We start from the raw sequence: 16,856 nt of genomic DNA on the forward strand, positions 1-16,856 counted from the left end.
TCAGCAGTAGTCAGCCAACATGGTAGTGTCCAGCAGTAGTCAGCCAGCATGGTAGTGTCCAGCAGTAGTCAGCCAGCATGGTAGTGTCCAGCAGTAGTCAGCCAGCATGATAGTGTCCAGCAGTAGTCAGCCAGTATGGTAGTGTCCAGCAGTAGTCAGCCAGTATGGTAGTGTCCAGCAGTGGTCAGCCAGCATGGTAGTGTCCAGCAGTAGTCAGCCAGTATGATAGTGTCCAGCAGTAGTCAGCCAGTAGGGTAGTGTCCAGCAGTAGTCAACCAGCATAGTAGTGTCCAGCAGTAGTCAGCCAGCATAGTAGTGTCCAGCAGTAGCCAGCCAGTATGATAGTGTCCAGCAGTAGTCAGCCAGTATGGTAGTGTCCAGCAGTAGTCAACCAGCATGGTAGTGTCCAGCAGTGGTCAGCCAGCATAGTAGTGTCCAGCAGTAGTCAGCCAGTATGGTAGTATCCAGCAGTTGTCAGCCAGCATGGTAGTGTCCAGCAGTAGTCAGCCAGCATGGTAGTGTCCAGCAGTAGTCAGCCAGCATAGTAGTGTCCAGCAGTAGTCAGCCAGTATGGTAGTGTCCAGCAGTAGTCAGCCAGCATGGTAGTGTCCAGCAGTAGTCAGCCAGCATGGTAGTGTCCAGCAGTAGTCAGACAGTATGATAGTGTCCAGCAGTAGTCAGCCAGTAGGGTAGTGTCCAGCAGTAGTCAGCCAGCATGGTAGTGTCCAGCAGTAGTCAGCCAGCATAGTAGTGTCCAGCAGTAGTCAGCCAGTATGGTAGTGTCCAGCAGTAGTCAGCCAGTATGGTAGTGCCCAGCAGTAGTCAGCCAGCATGGTAGTGTCCAGCCGTAGTCGGCCAGCATGGTAGTGTCCAGCCGTAGTCGGCCAGCATGGTAGTGTCCAGCCGTAGTCGGCCAGCATGGTAGTGTCCAGCAGTAGTCAGCCAGCATGGTAGTGTCCAGCCGTAGTCGGCCAGCATGGTAGTGTCCAGCCGTAGTCGGCCAGCATGGTAGTGTCCAGCCGTAGTCGGCCAGCATGGTAGTGTCCAGCCGTAGTCGGCCAGCATGGTAGTGTCCAGCAGTAGTCAGCCAGCATGGTAGTGTCCAGCAGTAGTCGGCCAGCATGGTAGTGTCCAGCAGTAGTCAGCCAGCATGGTAGTGTCCAGCCGTAGTCGGCCAGCATGGTAGTGTCCAGCCGTAGTCGGCCAGCATGGTAGTGTCCAGCCGTAGTCGGCCAGCATGGTAGTGTCCAGCCGTAGTCGGCCAGCATGGTAGTGTCCAGCCGTAGTCGGCCAGCATGGTAGTGTCCAGCAGTAGTCAGCCAGCATGGTAGTGTCCAGCAGTAGTCGACCAGCATGGTAGTGTCCAGCAGTAGTCAGACAGTATGGTAGTGTCCAGCCGTAGTCGGCCAGCATGGTAGTGTCCAGCAGTAGTCAGACAGTATGGTAGTGTCCAGCCGTAGTCGGCCAGCATGGTAGTGGACCATTTTCCCTGCTATCTTTGTTCCATTCTTGCGATATCTTGATGAAAACGTTCACCATGTTCATCACTAACCATACCAGATAGGAATGAAGGAAGTGGATCTTTAGAGACATATTGCAGCCAAGTTTCTCATACTACATCCACATGTCTTGTTCCTTGTAGTTTTCTGCCCTAACATTCCCGAGAAAGTTTGTAGACACGAGGCGAAAAACATTCCATGCTTGTTTCGCATCACCCTGCAGCAAGTTGTTGAAGCGGTCATCTTTAAAGAGCTCTCGAATCTGAGGACCCACAAAAACTCCCTCTTAATCTTTGCCTTCATTTTTCATGACGGTCTCGGAAAGCTGGCGAAGTCTGATCCATGGCTTTCACAAAGTTCTTCATCAAACCTAGTTTGATGTGAAGGGGTGGTAGCAGGATTTTGTGAGCCTCGATCAGAGCCGGGTGCGGGATATTCTTCTCTCCAACTGCTACATTTTGTCTGTGAGTCCATTCCTTCCGCAAGTAGTGCTCAGTTATCCCTCTCTCATAAGAGACACGTGTATTTTGTATATCCCATGAAACTGATCTCAATGCAGATGGAATGTTGGGGTAGACTATATTACTCTATCACTTCAGACAAGTCTTAATGGTTTAAATATGTGTTGGGTATGTTATGTAGTGATGCTTTCAATGCCATTAATATAGGGACACCATTTCCCTGTTTGCCTCAGGCAGCATAAAAGCTTGGGGCACTCCTGGAGCATATTAAAACATAAACCAGTTTTTTTTTTTACCGGACAATCCAAACTCCGCGCCAGATTGAAAAAAAAAAAAAGCGTGCAGATATGTCCTTGTTAATACTATGTGTGAGAAAGGTAGGGCAAGTCCTATCTTTTCTCGCACATAGTAATAACGTGTGGGAATCCCGATAGTGGAAACGAAACCATTGAAATCAATGGCTTCATTTTTTCCCGCTATGTGGTCGTGATTTTCACGGTCGCATAACAGAACTAGAACACGCCCATTTGTTTAAGCCCTTAGGGTGGGCCGCTGGGCCAGTGCTGTGTTCTTGCCCCCCAAGACTAAAATTTGCCAGTCAGCCCCTGCATACTTTGATGGCCTATCCTAAAGACAGGCCATCATGTGAAACTACTGGATACTTCTCTGTACTTTTGGACCACATATATTTAAAACTAAATGCCCAGTGAACTCAGATGTATAAAACACATAATGATAATGACTAGTTGGCATATATGGAATTCCAATATAACAGGACTAACATTGGTCATTTAGCTATAAGCTATGAACATTAAACTCTATTCGTCATGCAGGTATGCACACTGAATCCCAAACTGGTCAGCCACGTTCCAATGACAAAGTGAAGAAACACCTTAACTGTTCCGTAATTATTAACTAAAGGGCTGTTAATGTGACATTAACATTTTTGAAAGTAACTTAAAACAAAAACAAGATTTAAAGGCTGGTGCCAAGTGCTTTCTACTACACTTCTCATTTCCTACCATGACATTTGGGCCATTACCAGTCATAGACTAATGAGACATTGAATATGACATATTCTGATCAGAATGCACATAAGAAATGTGCAGTCTGGGCAGGAATCACTTATCTCCTTACATGTTGCAAATGCATAAAGTCCTGGCATAAACTAGACAGTAATCATGGTTTTATATGCCATTCGATTGCCCAGGTGTATACTGACTTTTCCCTTTCTCTGGGTAAAGTTTTTCAGCGACTTTCAGCTACTTTGGAATGTCAATATCCCATTTTGTAACCAAAAATGAACCCTCTAAGCATCCTGTGGTCCTGAAGTGTGTATGGCACAAGCTCAGGAGCCGAGGGCGCTCCATACCCAGTGGATATCCATTACGGTCAGAGTTAGCTCTGAGTTCAACAGTTAACTATTTAGATGCCACAGCAAAAGCTGACCATGTGTCTAAACGATCAGCGGGAGGGGGTGACCCCTTTCCATACCTTATTTGCAGACCCGGCATTGTGATCTGGTTGAAGCCTGGAGCCTACTGAAGCTCTGCTCTTGACAACATCAAAAACTGCTATATACTGCAATACTGGCTTATTGTGGTATATAATACAAGCAATTAAATTATATTGCAAGTTCAAGTCCCCTGTAGGAGCTAAATATAAAAGTGTAAAAAAAATTTCAAAAAGTTTTTTAGCAGCTACAAAATATATAAATTGAAAGTTGCAGAAAAAAAACTTTTTTCATTATTTCCATAAAAACCATAAGCAATTAAATCCCCACCCACATATGTCGCATTGCCGTGTCCATAAAAGTCCAAAATAATAAAATATCTATCCTGTATGGTGAAGGCCATATAAAGTACAGAATGTCAAAAGTGCCTTTTTTTAGTATCCTGTCTCCCCCCCAAAATTTGAATATAAACTGATTAACAAGGTGTATGTTTTCTAAAATGGTAAACTACAGCTCACCCTGCCAAAAACGAGCTCCCCCACAGCCCAATCGACAAAAAAATAAAAAAAAAGTTATCCGTTTCAGAATATGGTGATGGGAAAGCAATTTTTAAGAAAGTTTCCCATACATTATTCTGTATGTTAAACGGTACCTGCAAAAAATATACTTAAAGTGTAATGTCAATGGAAAAATTAAAAAGTCATGCTCTTGGAAGACGGGAACAAACATAAAAAAATGAGAAATGTCTTGTCCTAAAGGGGTTAAGTACAAAAAAGTGAAACTTGAAGAATAAATACTCTTCCTGTTCTTAAGGAGTAGGAAAGTAAACTGCAGATTGCTGCCAAACTAAATTTCCACACACTGCAAGAGCAGAAAATATTCATTTTCAGGAATAAAAATGCACAAGTTCCCTTTATTTTTCTCATTCATATCTGATTGTTTCTCTGGGAATGTGCGAGAGGTCTGTAATACAGCGACATTAACGTGATGACAAAATCCGGCATATTGCTCATAGGTTCTAAAATTAATTCTTTTTATTAAAAACCAAGTGCAATGAACCGATCTACAGCATAAATCACTGAAAGTGAAACAATAATGAGCAAAAGAACAAAAAAATAGTAATTATGTTTACGTGCAGATTCAGTTAGTAAATAAGGGAGCAGCAGGGGAGCATGAACTAATAGATTTTTGTTTTGCTTTGGTCATCACTTACAGTATGAATAGAAGGAGCAAAAAATATATATTAGGACTAGAGATGAGCGAGCACGCTCGGTTAAGGCAGATATTCGAGCGAGCATCGCTCTTCTCGAGTATCTGCATACTCATCTGAGCAATTGCGGGGGGGGGGGGGGATCAATTCAATCAATGTGACAGCTGTGGCAGGGAATTCTTTACTCCCCACGGGGAGTCGTCCCTTGTCACTGTCACAGTGTTCGGTGACAAGGGGACTTCCCGCGGGGAAAATTGATGCGCAGACGGACCTATGGTGCACGCATGTCCTATGTTTTGCAGGTGCGTGCGTTTGCATGCCTGTAAAACACAGACATGTGAACACACCATAGGGAACCAATGCTTCTAATAGATGGGGTCTTGTGCGGACTATGTACGCACATAAACCCGCTTGTCTGAACGAGGCCTTATTTGTGCGGCCCGTGAAGCATAAATGTGCAGTAGCAGATGAAGCTGCGTTCTTAGCTGAATTTTGCATAAGGCCTCCTGTCCACGTGCGGATTTTCACTGCGTTCCCCGCGGCCAATTATTGGGCTGCGGGAAACACAGTTAACGCTTTCCATAGCATTGCTACGGAAAGCACAGCCCCACTGTCCATGAGCAGAGAGTCATAGCGATTCTCCACTCGCGGGATTTAAATCACAGCATGCTGCGATTCTCCGCGGTGAGCCTGTTAGATAGGCTCGACGTAGCGAGCTGTCAGCTCTCACCTGCTTCCGGGTGGGGGGATATCACTACGCCCATGAACAGGAGCCCTAATAATTCTGTTCTATGTGAAAGCACCAATAGGCTGGTTACACACTACCAGATTTGAATTGTGGATTATGCAATTGCCATTTGCATGAACGATCCACGATAAAATAGGGGCATTGAAACGCATGTACTTTTCGAATCTTCCTTTACACCCGCAAGGACGAATTGCGCATTCCACGAGCGTTAGAAAAATTGCAGCATGCTCTATTTTAACGTGGATACGTGCAAACCGCTAGAGATTCTCCTACTCTCTGGTGCGATTCCCTCCCTGCGGTCTTTCTTCACATGGACAATCGCACGCATCTGTGACCGAACGTGTCAATACACAATCTGTTTCCGCGATGGATCGCACGTCTACCGCTGTGGATTTCCGCATGCGGAACCCAACCGATCGTAATCTCTTGCAACAGATTTCTGCTCCGTAATCTGCATTTATGCATGCGGGCTTTGGGGCTGAATTTTCTGCGTCTTTAGGTGCGTCTTGTAAGAATATTCCGCCTAGAAGAAAGGTGCCCTAAAATAACCATGAAAACATTTTCAAACGTGTAGCAACTGCTATTCTCTGAGGAATTAACCCATCATGCTCCATTTCAATGAAAAAAGAAGTACGAATGAGCTTCTTCACACTGATTAGAAAATGAGAGAATGCCATAAAACCCCCCACGTATCTGCCAGAGGGTCTCCTTGGATTAATACAGCAGGTCGCAGGCATGTTAATGCTTGCATGTATATCGCTTTACAGAATACAGTTTAGCATTTGCTCTTCTGTAGAAAAAAGGGCTAATTATCCGGTGTTACAATGGAAGCGTAAAACAAGAGTGTTTCTAAAAGCTGAGTGACTTCAGCAATATGCAAATGGTGCGTGCGACAGAACTGACGAAAACCGAAATGTTCTTGTACAATTATAGTATTGACTGCAGATTCTATTACATTTTTGACACATCCTTGAGGCCGGGTTCATACGGCTGAGAAACTCGCACGAGATTTGCGCGTTGCGAGAGGCACAAATATGAACCTCATTCTTTTGAATGGAGTCATATACATGAATGATGTCCCATCGCATCGACCATTGTTTTTAATGGGAAAGGAAATCGCACCACACGGCATGTGATGTGCACGCGCATGAGATGCTTGGTTGGTTTCCCATTGAAAACAATGGGAAACACTTGCCAATATCAGCTAGTCTGTTATCTGCATACGGCTCCGTTGTTCTGGACAGCAGCTGAATACAATGCTATCAACACTCCTGCGGAGAATCTCATTATGCTGCCCCTGCTATCAGCTGGCTGGCTGAACAATGGTTTTTATGCTGAACTAAAAATCATCGTTCAGCACGATGGTAGCATTTACACGCAACGATTATCGCTCAAAAGACATCGTTTGAACGAATTTTGAGCGATAATCATTGTGTGTAAATGGGCCTTTAGTCATTTTCTGGTTCTGCTGAGGATTTTGACAGCACAAATCCACAGGTAACATCCCCAGCATTGTCCCGTGTGGATTTACCCTATGATTACCAAGAGTTTCTAGATGACAGTCTATAGCTGGATCACCCTGGTTGCACCCTGGATTTGTGGGATTTCTGATCAGTTAGGTGCTGGATGCACAGGCCTATACTGTAGTTGCTCTTTTCATTTAGCAGTAAACCTCCTTTTTTCCTATAGCAAATTTCTTACATTGTATTGGTATGATCTGCAGCCAGTGCCTTTACCAGGCATTTCTTTCCTGACCGCAGTGACTGGAATGCAGGATGCGTACCTGCCAGCGGCTTATCCTTGCATGGCGGAATTCCCAGTTCCAAATTTACGTGCTTTGCAATGTGTTGAGACCATTGCTCTATTATATTACATTGTACAATGACATTTTAACTTGTGCTTTAATGAAACCGACAAAAGTAAGCAGCTGGGCTTTTTGCATGCAGTTCATAAAGAGACTCTATAAAATAAACAGAAAAACAAACATATTAGACCCTGCTGTACAATATACTAAGGAGGGACCAATGCACTGTTGGTATGGTCACCGGTATTGGCATATTTCCTACTTTGTGGCATATCAAAATCTAAAAGGTTAAAAAAAAAAAAAAATTAGATGTCTATATGCATCTATTCTATCTCCCCTCTAGTCGCCCTTTCCAGCACTTTTGACTGCTTTGTCTAAGGCCTCCTGTCCACAGGCAGTTCTTCATTGCATTACCCGTGGCGATAATCCGCACGTGGGTAACACATGAAATGCTTTCCATAGGATAACTATGGAAAGCGCAGCCCGATGTACACAAGCGGAAATCCGCCATGATTTTCTGCTCGAGTCTAAAAAATGGCATCATGCCGCGATTATCCGCGATGAACCTATCATAATGATATGCTATCATCAGAGTTTACAGTAACGGCAGGTTTTCCTAATTTCTTACCTGCTGCTTGTATAACGCCAACACATTCCACAGTGTCAGAGGGGTAATTGCCAGCTCCCAGGCTCCAATAACAGGGCCATAACCAACATGTGTCGTTTATATTACTGCTTTCTACGCATGGGGCAGAAAGACCTTCTGCACTCACAAAGGCACCAGGGCCCTGGTGCAATTGCATCCTTTGTATCCCCTATAGCTATGCCCCTGTGTAGTGCTGTACAGAGATTGATATCACTCAGAATAGTCCCCAGCAATGCTCAGCGTCTAATTACTGTCAGGCACACCATACACACCTGGGTCATTTTCATAGGAAACCAGTCATCCTATCAGTATGTTTTGAAATGAGGAAAAAAATTATTTTAATAGGAAACCGGCATGTAGAAAACACACTCATAATAGTGCTTTTTAGGAGATGTTGAAAGCCTTATAGATCAAAAAATAGGTGGCCTTCTTTCAACTGGATCCCGCATTCACCTCGCTATCTTTACTCAGCCAAGCACAGGAGTCTTATCTTCCCTTATTACATCTTTCCAGTCCCTCCTGTAAAACTTCCGTGCCACACCCATTATGTTACAAAGTGTAACTCAGCCTTCTAAAGAATGTGGACATATCAAAAATGTTGATCCCTGGGACTGCGGCTGTTAAGACCTCCAGATCACTAGAACGAGCCAGCTTGAGCACTGTCACTTCTTGCTAGCTGAAGAAGGGCCTATAGACTTTCTATTGAATCTATCTGTAGCCAACAAGCAGTGACCGTGCTCATCGGAGGCTCACTTGAAGCTGGTTTATTCTAACAGTTTGTGGAGGTCTCAGCAGGCAGCCCCCTCGGTGATCGAAGCTTTTGACGTGTTCCTTTAACATGTCAGGAGTTTTTAGAAAGTGCAGTTACACTTTAAACTTACTGCCCCATTCGACTAAGGCCCCCTGTCCACGGCCGAGCATGGTGGATGAGGGGAGGCAGCTGACAGGTCTCCTCTGTGAGCCTATCTAGCAGATAGGCTCACCGCGGAGAATCATGGCAATCACAGTATGCCGCAATTTAAATCCCGCGAGTGGAGAATCGCTATGATTCTCCGCTCGTGGACACCAGTGCTGCGCTTTCCATAGCAACGCTATCGAAAGCTTTACGGAGAGTGATCCGCAGGTGATTTATTGCCTGCAGATCATCGCCCATGGACAGGCAGCCTTACTCTTAATAGTAAGTGTGCCTTAAAGATTACTTTCTTCAAGGAGGCCTATAGTATATTACATACTATTAGTCAGTAGCTTATACAGAGCTTGACCTTGCTGTTGATATGTCAACCAACTACCCTTGCCATATCACATGGACTTTATATTTGCGTTGGCTCAGGTATTGGCTGGGTATGTAGTTGAAACAGCTTTATTCTTCTTGCTGACACATGGGCTGGTCTTTTGGACAAAATGATCACCATGTGCCTATTGTGTCAGTCCTCTATTCTTCTGTCTCATTGTTTGCTCATTTGTTATGATTGTGTAGTGTCCCATACATGCTTTTCTGGCCCCCTCCATAATGTCATACATGTCATGTTTTATGTGGATGCACTGTGCAAATCTGTCTTGTCATTCTGTTATATGTATTGCACAGCTGCAGCGTGTGATGGGTAAAGTGTTTGCAAGAGCCTGCAGATTGCCTGTGATGTATCAATTTATGTCCTGTCACGTGGTATGAGTGAGAGTATAAATTTGAGTGTGTGAGAGCGAGAAAGGGAGATTCTTCAAGTTCTATTCTTCAGAGGCCTTTTTTTCTTCTGGGTTGCTGACCAAGAGAGTTGGCTGAAGGAGTGTAACTTTAACCCTCATGCAGTGAAGAATGGAAGAGGAGAGGTTCCCTGGATTGACTATGTTAGCATGAGAGAAGAGTGAGCCCCAAAGAGAGAGCGCGTTGGTGAAACGTGAGTGTTACTCATCAAGGCCCAGTGCAGAGGTACTCTGTCAGTTCTTCACACCCGAGCATCCTGAAGTCTGGAATCGCTGGGTGGAGGTACTCTCCTCCAATTGTTCACGCCCAAGCATCCTGAAGTGTGGGACCGCTGGGTGGAGGTACACATCTTTGATGGTTCACACATGGGCGTCTTGAAGCCTGGGATCGCTGTGTGGAGGTACTCTCCTCCAATTGTTCACGCCCAAGCATCCTGAAGTGTGGGACTGCTGGGTGGAGGTACACATCTTTGATGGTTCACACATGGGCGTCTTGAAGCCTGGGATCGCTGTGTGGAGGTACTCCTAATCAAGTCCGTCTAAATGCTTGCACTTGGAATATTGTCTACTTTGCCTTGTACTGTTGGAATTATATTCAAGTAAAGTTCCCAGGGACTTGAGGTACGTTATATTTGTCTGCGGCTCCTTTATTCTCAGCCGAAGGACATTCCGGTGTGTCGGAACAGTGGGGTCACCCGTGACAATGCCTATACCAGGAGTACCATTTATTGGGCATTCCTCTCCTAGGAGTGTCCGGAAGAGGCCCAGCATTGCCCTGGCGGAGGCTATGTGCATCCCCCTGGGAGGGAGCGTAGTAAGTGCCGGCGTGACAAGCCAGCATCTTACCCTCCCCGCTCCTCAACATATGCTCTGTGTCCGGGGTCACCCTATGGGACACTGTAATTGTTTCTCACTTAAGGCTGTGCTCACCTCTGTGGCAGAGGCTCCGTTTGAAGCTTGCGGCGCCGATCAGAAGAAAATTCTGGACAAAATAGTGCAACAAGAAAAATGTTTAAACACAAAATTAAAAACATTCTTGTATCGAGATGAATAAAATCTCTGCTGATGTATTAGGCTTCATTCAGATGAGCATGTGTTTTGCGCTCGCACAATGCACGCTTTTAAGAGAACCAATGGGTTCTTATAGAAGTGTTCATATGTGCAGAATTTGAAGCGTAAAACAGCATGCACCTAAAAAAGATAGGACATAGGTGCGTGTTTTTCCATTGACTTCTATGGGAGAAGGAGTTAATGGAAACTCCTGCGCATCGAACAAATGCCCTGCTGCTTACAACAGGCCATCTAATAGGTGCTTCTGTACAGAAGCACCTTTTAAATCTCCCGCTGTTAACTCCTTCATCCCTGCGGGGATGAAGGGACTCCCAGAGGGTTACGATGAGAGAGTCCCCTCATCACTAAACACTGTGACAGCGCTGTCACAGTGTTCAGTGATGAGGGGACAAAAGAATCCCCTACCACAGCTGTGGCAGAGGACCGCAATGCCATCCCATTGCTTTCAATGGGGCTGGCGCAACTGCGGCCCTATTGAAAGCAATGGGACTCGATCGCTATTCTCTGCTGCGGCTGTGACAACTGCACATGCAGGGGCTTCACTTTGTTGTCAATGGCGCCGGCAGCAGCACCGGCCCCATTGCAAACTTAGGGAGAAGATGCACTCCTCTGCCACAGCTGTGACAGAGGACCGCAATGCCATCCCACTGCTGTCAATGGAGCTGGCGCTGCTGCCCCATTGAAAGCAGTGGGATGAAAGCAACCCCCGCAGCAATGATTTTCAGGGAAAGGCTTGAAATATAAGCCCTTCCCTAAAAATCATCCCTAGCTGGTGAAAAAAAACAAAACATTAACTCACCTAGAAGCGCTGTGCGTCTCTTCTCCCCGTGCCCGGCAGTCTTCTCCTGTATTCTGGTGGCCAGTTATTGAAAAATCCCCGCCTCCAGAAAGCGCTGCCTCTGATTGGCTGAGCGCTCCGACAAACAGACAGCGCTCAGCCATGGAATGACGATCCTTTCTTATTCGGTCACTTGTAAAATCTTGTTTCCGGTCAACCAGAACATGATGACTTCAACAAGTGAATTTACAAAACTTTTTTTTTCACAAATAGCGTGCTCCAACGACATCGCATTATGAACACACATAACATAAATATATATATTATGACAATTTTGCACATTTCTTGCTTTCTCTTTTTAATGACGGTTTTTTGTGCAAGTTCTGCTGATTGCAGTTTTTTTTTTCTTATAACAAGGACAAATTCCTTTGTTCACGACTGATATTTTTGGCAAGAGCGATGAGTGCTCACTTGATAAAAACATCTGAAATATGTGAAGAAAATAAACAGAGCATCCAGCTACCAGCTACAAATATTATGCCAGTGCAGATTAGTGGAACATCAAGAGCACATTCAACACAAAGCAGCGTCAGCGGATCTTTTTAGAAACATTTTCTCCCATGTCAATGGAGCGAGAAACCCAATTTTAACACGTCTTGGTTCAGTCTAAAGTATTCCATAGAGATTCATGCAAGAAGCAATACAATGGCCATAATGCGCTACAATCTTTCATCTTTTTCTGCTTATTTATAATGATACATTTTTGAATTTTTATATGACTTTGTAGCTTATCAGAACTTTTTCTGTGCAGTCATTTAAAATTCTGAGCAGGTGGTTATTAACCCCTCAGTGACCAGCTATATGTGCTTTTATGGCACTCGCTTAAGAGCTTCCATGTATTTACAGCGGCCTAGTCGAGAGTCCTATTCAGGCATGAGAATGTGCGCAATTGTCTGGTGACACCCAGGCTTCTTCTGCAATGGTTGGATTGAAGAAACCTCAAATCACAGCCATTTAACCTCTTAGATGGTGTTGTCAATGCTGGCCCTGGCATGTAAGCAGATTGACAACACCATCTAAGAGATTTCAGTAAGTTGCTGGTCTGCATGGTGCACTACATGTATCAGAATGGTCTGCCACTTTGTATCCACTCTGTGTGGGAGTATACACCAAGCAGCTACCCCCTCTCTATATTAAGAGGCTGTGCGAGTGGCTGTCTCATTGGTGTCCCTCACAGGTGTAATTAGCTCCCTCATTTGGTATTTTGCTACCTGCATGATGAGAGGATGTAGCTATCTGCCCTCCTTAGGGTGCATTCAGACGACCGTATATCGGCTGCGTATTCACGCTGGGTGATATATGGCATCCCTCTCTGCAGGGGGAGGAGGCTGGAAGAGCCAGGAGCAGTGCTCTGAGCTCCCACCCCCTCTCTGCCTCCTCTCCAACCCCACGGAACTATTTTCAATGAGGAGAGGCGGGACGGGGGCGGAGCTAATTACCGAAAATTAACCCCCGTCCCGCCTCCTCTCATTGAAAATAGTTCTGCTGTGCCAAGATCGCAAGATTTTCGCCGAGAATATGACCCGTGTGCAGTCTGTGTTAGAGTTCATTATTTCCACAAGGCATGCAGACCATCAGACAGCAAAGTAGCCCCAAATCATGACTGTCCCTGCACCAGGCTTGGGATGAGCTTTTGGTGTCGCTGTGTAGTTTTCTATTTCCTCCAAACATAGTGTTGTGCATTTTGTCTCATCTGTCCATACAACATTTTCCTATAAGCAAAGTGGAACATCCAGTCGTCTTGGGCAAACTTGGGACGAGTCCCAAAGTTGTTTTTTTCTTTTTTGCAACAGCAGCTTGCTTCATGGTATTTGGACTTATTCACAGAAACGCATTTGCGCTGTGTATTAAAAATTTGCGCGCGCAATACACAATGAATAGAATCAATTGATTTTAATGGGTTTGGTCACATGTCATTTTTTTGAGAGCACGTTTCGATCATGCAAAACCCCACCCCCTGGAAAATAGCACATATTGAACTAATTTAACATAATTGCCCATTGAAATCAATGGGATGCTTGTGTGTTTTTTTGCACCTGCAAATACGCAGGTAATGCAAAATATAAAATATGAACACAAAAATGCAACACCCATTGCGCAAATGCATGCGTTAATACACTTATGTATGTGTGAAGCCGGCTTATTCCTCTTTTTCCCATCTGGTATGTCATGAATACCATTCTTTTATTACATCCCTTTTAATTAATACAAACAGCAGCATACAGAAATGTGTCAGCAATAGACTAGAGACAAGCAGGACGCTAGCAGAACATCATTTTTCCAGGCATAGCAAACGGGATAATACTGAATATACAACAGCAGTACATTCAATTACATCAAGAAATAAGAGAATGTCAAACAAGGAAAACCAAACAGACGAACAACAGGTGTGGCGTATCGGTCTGCAGAACCTGTTGTCAGGACCTTATGTAACCAGTTGCAGATATCAGGGAGTGGGTGGGGACATTTTTGGTGCAATGTAACCGTGGGAAGAGTTGGAGTGTTTCTGGATTTCAGCCACCATTGCCACGTGTTAAGGAAAAGTTCCCTATTACAGTCTAGAACTTTGCCTTTCCATAAATGCAGAGTCTAGAGCCCAGCAGAGCCAGAAGTATACCACATCTATAGGTTAGTGCAGTTTTCTTATATTGTTCATTCACACCTGACTTCAGTTTTCTATTCTTCATGCAGGTTAAACTTTGCCTTTAGACAACTCCATTGCCAACCACTGGTCTCCACTGGGCTTGGAAGAGGATGCACCGTTGCATGGGAATGTACCCGACCTGCTAGAGTCCCGATGAAGACAACCGGAGTTTCTGATTTATGAAGACAGCCCATTCCCAATCCTCTCGCTATAAACTGCGCTGGAGTAGGTTGTGCCAGCGTATTACAGTCCATGTGTCAGAGAATGAAACTATGCCAGCGCTGAACTGGTGATTTGGGCCATAAGTTATACTAGTTTCAGGAGTCAATTGGTCAGGCAATGGGAGGCCCTGTCCCCTCACGTTAAGGGCTTATTTACACGAGTGTATATCGGCTGGCTGATATACGATTTGATCTGAGCAGTCCCCCCTACCGGCTCTCTGCCACACTCCTCCTCTTCGGCATCTGGAATAGGAGAGGGCAGGGGCAGAACTAAGCTCCGCTCTGTTCCGCCCACTCCCATTGCTGACTATAGGGAGGGGGCGGGAGATTAGCTCCACCCCTAACCCGCCAACTCCCGTTGCAAACCACTCAGAGGGGAGGAGAGAGGCGGTGATGGGGGGAGAAGAGGGGGTGGGGGAACTGCTTAGATGGAAGCATAATCGGCCAGCCGTGAAAATGCCAGCCGATATACGCTCGTGTAAATAAGCCCTAAGGTCTTTTTCACACAGGCTACAAAAAGCGCAAAATTTTGTAGCGGTGCAACATTGCTTACAAAACGCATGTATGTGAAGCTCATGGTTTCCAATAAGTTCTTTCAGGCTGCAAAACATCGCTCATGTGGATGAACCCATCGGAAACCATGAGCTTCACATAAATGCGGTTTGTAGCACTGTCGCATCGCTACAAAACCTCGCGATTTTTTATGGCCCGTGTGAAAGAGGCCTAATCGCCACTAAGTATTTGTAAAAGTAGTAAGCACTGAATAACGGCACAGTTACACAGGTGTGAGTGCAGCTTGGACGTGTAAATACACTGCGAACATACACAACCGAAAATCACTTATGGCCACGTATTTCGCCCCCCTGGTGAGTTTTTGTGTGCGCAAATACACTGCATATTTGCACACGCAAAGAATGAAAGCGGACTAACCCATTGATATGCTGCGTATTCATGCCGGCCCACTTACTTCAACGGCCTATTGCGGTACGTAACACACACCTAAATAGGACATGACGTTTTCCACGCAATCACACATCGCATTAAAAAATACGCTCATGTTAATGAACTCCCTGAAATCAATGGGGTCTATTCACCGCGTATTACATGTGCAAACAGTACTGCAATGCATTATCATAACGATCAGAGCTCTTCGGGTTCAAGTCCCCTACAGGCACAAAATATAAGAAAAGAAAAAAAAAACATACTAAAAAAAACCAAAATAAAAAAAAAAGACCCTTTTTGTGCACATTAGGTATCCGTTGCGACTTGTACAATAAATTGAACACACCTTTTATCCTGCACGGCAAAAAGTGTAAAAAAATGGGAGGGGAGGTTAGACTTAAGGTTTTTTTGTAATTAAAAAGTCTTTATTTTACTTCGGGGACATGAACTTGCGTCTTGATCGTTTGAACAGTATAATACAATACTATGGTACTGTATTTTAAAAGGCCTCCTATTAGACTCACCACAAGCACATCGTAATAGGTAAAACAATCATAGCAGCCAATGGGCGCCTTCAGAGTGCCCAGCCTGGCATGAAACCCAGATGGCACCCTGTGATCTCATGATGGGAGGAGCCATTCAGGATATTTAAATATGGCTATCAGAATTGACAGTGGCATGTAATGAGTTAACAGCCACGCTTCGTGTTTTCTCTGACTTAGGGTGCATTCCCACGAACGTATATCGGCTCGGTTTTCACGCCCAGCCGATATACGTCGTCCTCATGTGCAGGGGGGGAGGATGGAAGAGCCAGGAGCAGGAACTGAGCTCCCGCCCCCCTCTCTGCCCCTCTGCACTATTTGCAATGGGGAGAGGCGGGACGGGGGTGGGGCTAATTTGCTGAGAGGAGGCGGGAACTCAGTTCCTGCTCCTGGCTCTTCCATCCCCCCCCCCCCTGCAGATGAGGACGATGTGAAAACCGAGCAGATATACGTTCGTGTGAATCCAGTCTTAGCATGATGTAGATATAAGAAGCACTACAGTATTAATTTCGCCAAGATGGATATAGGACCCCTATATGTGGCTTCTTCAATTAGATTGCCTATGCTGCTCTGTCCTATCTTCAATAGTCTCGGCTGGGTTAGATCTAGCTGCAAAAACTAGCTATGATGCATATGGCTCCTCACAGTGTAGCTAAATTCATTTCCCCTATAGCCCCATAGATATGAATAGCAAAGGACGGTGAAGCAGGGTCTCCAACCCTCAGAGGATTAGTGAATAGAGATAAGGGTCCCAGCAATATTGACAGGGCCCCCATCCTTCCTCCTGTTTTATTCTTTCTTGCACTTTTTGACATTTGTCAAAATCTACCTCTGTTGTGACTTGTCTTTTCGTTGGTTTCTTGGTCCTTTTATGTTGATTCTATAATAGAATTTTAATTAAATCTATAATAAAAGTTATATTTTAAGGGGTCCCACCTAGTGATTACTTTAAAAATACATACGTCATTTAAGATGCTATTAAAGCACAATAAATAGAAAATACGCAAATGAAATGTATATGTGCTTATTAAATCAATCTAGGGTAATGGGAAGGACAACAGTATGTATTACATGGGGTT

General features: G+C 44.8%; 1 long non-coding RNA gene across 1 annotated transcript in view; it reads left to right on the top strand.

Annotated features, from left to right (window-relative positions):
* The window catches only part of LOC136627055 (uncharacterized), a 36,011-nt gene extending 21,355 nt beyond the window's left edge, over positions 1 to 14,656 (top strand). The window contains exon 3 of the long non-coding RNA XR_010792742.1: positions 14,120 to 14,656. This is a non-coding gene — a long non-coding RNA (uncharacterized lncRNA). The remainder of the gene's footprint in view (positions 1 to 14,119) is intronic.
* Positions 14,657 to 16,856: the final 2,200 nt, after the last annotated feature.

This window comes from Eleutherodactylus coqui, chromosome 5 (assembly GCF_035609145.1).
Source record: "Eleutherodactylus coqui strain aEleCoq1 chromosome 5, aEleCoq1.hap1, whole genome shotgun sequence".
Classification (NCBI taxonomy): Eukaryota; Metazoa; Chordata; class Amphibia; order Anura; family Eleutherodactylidae; genus Eleutherodactylus; species Eleutherodactylus coqui.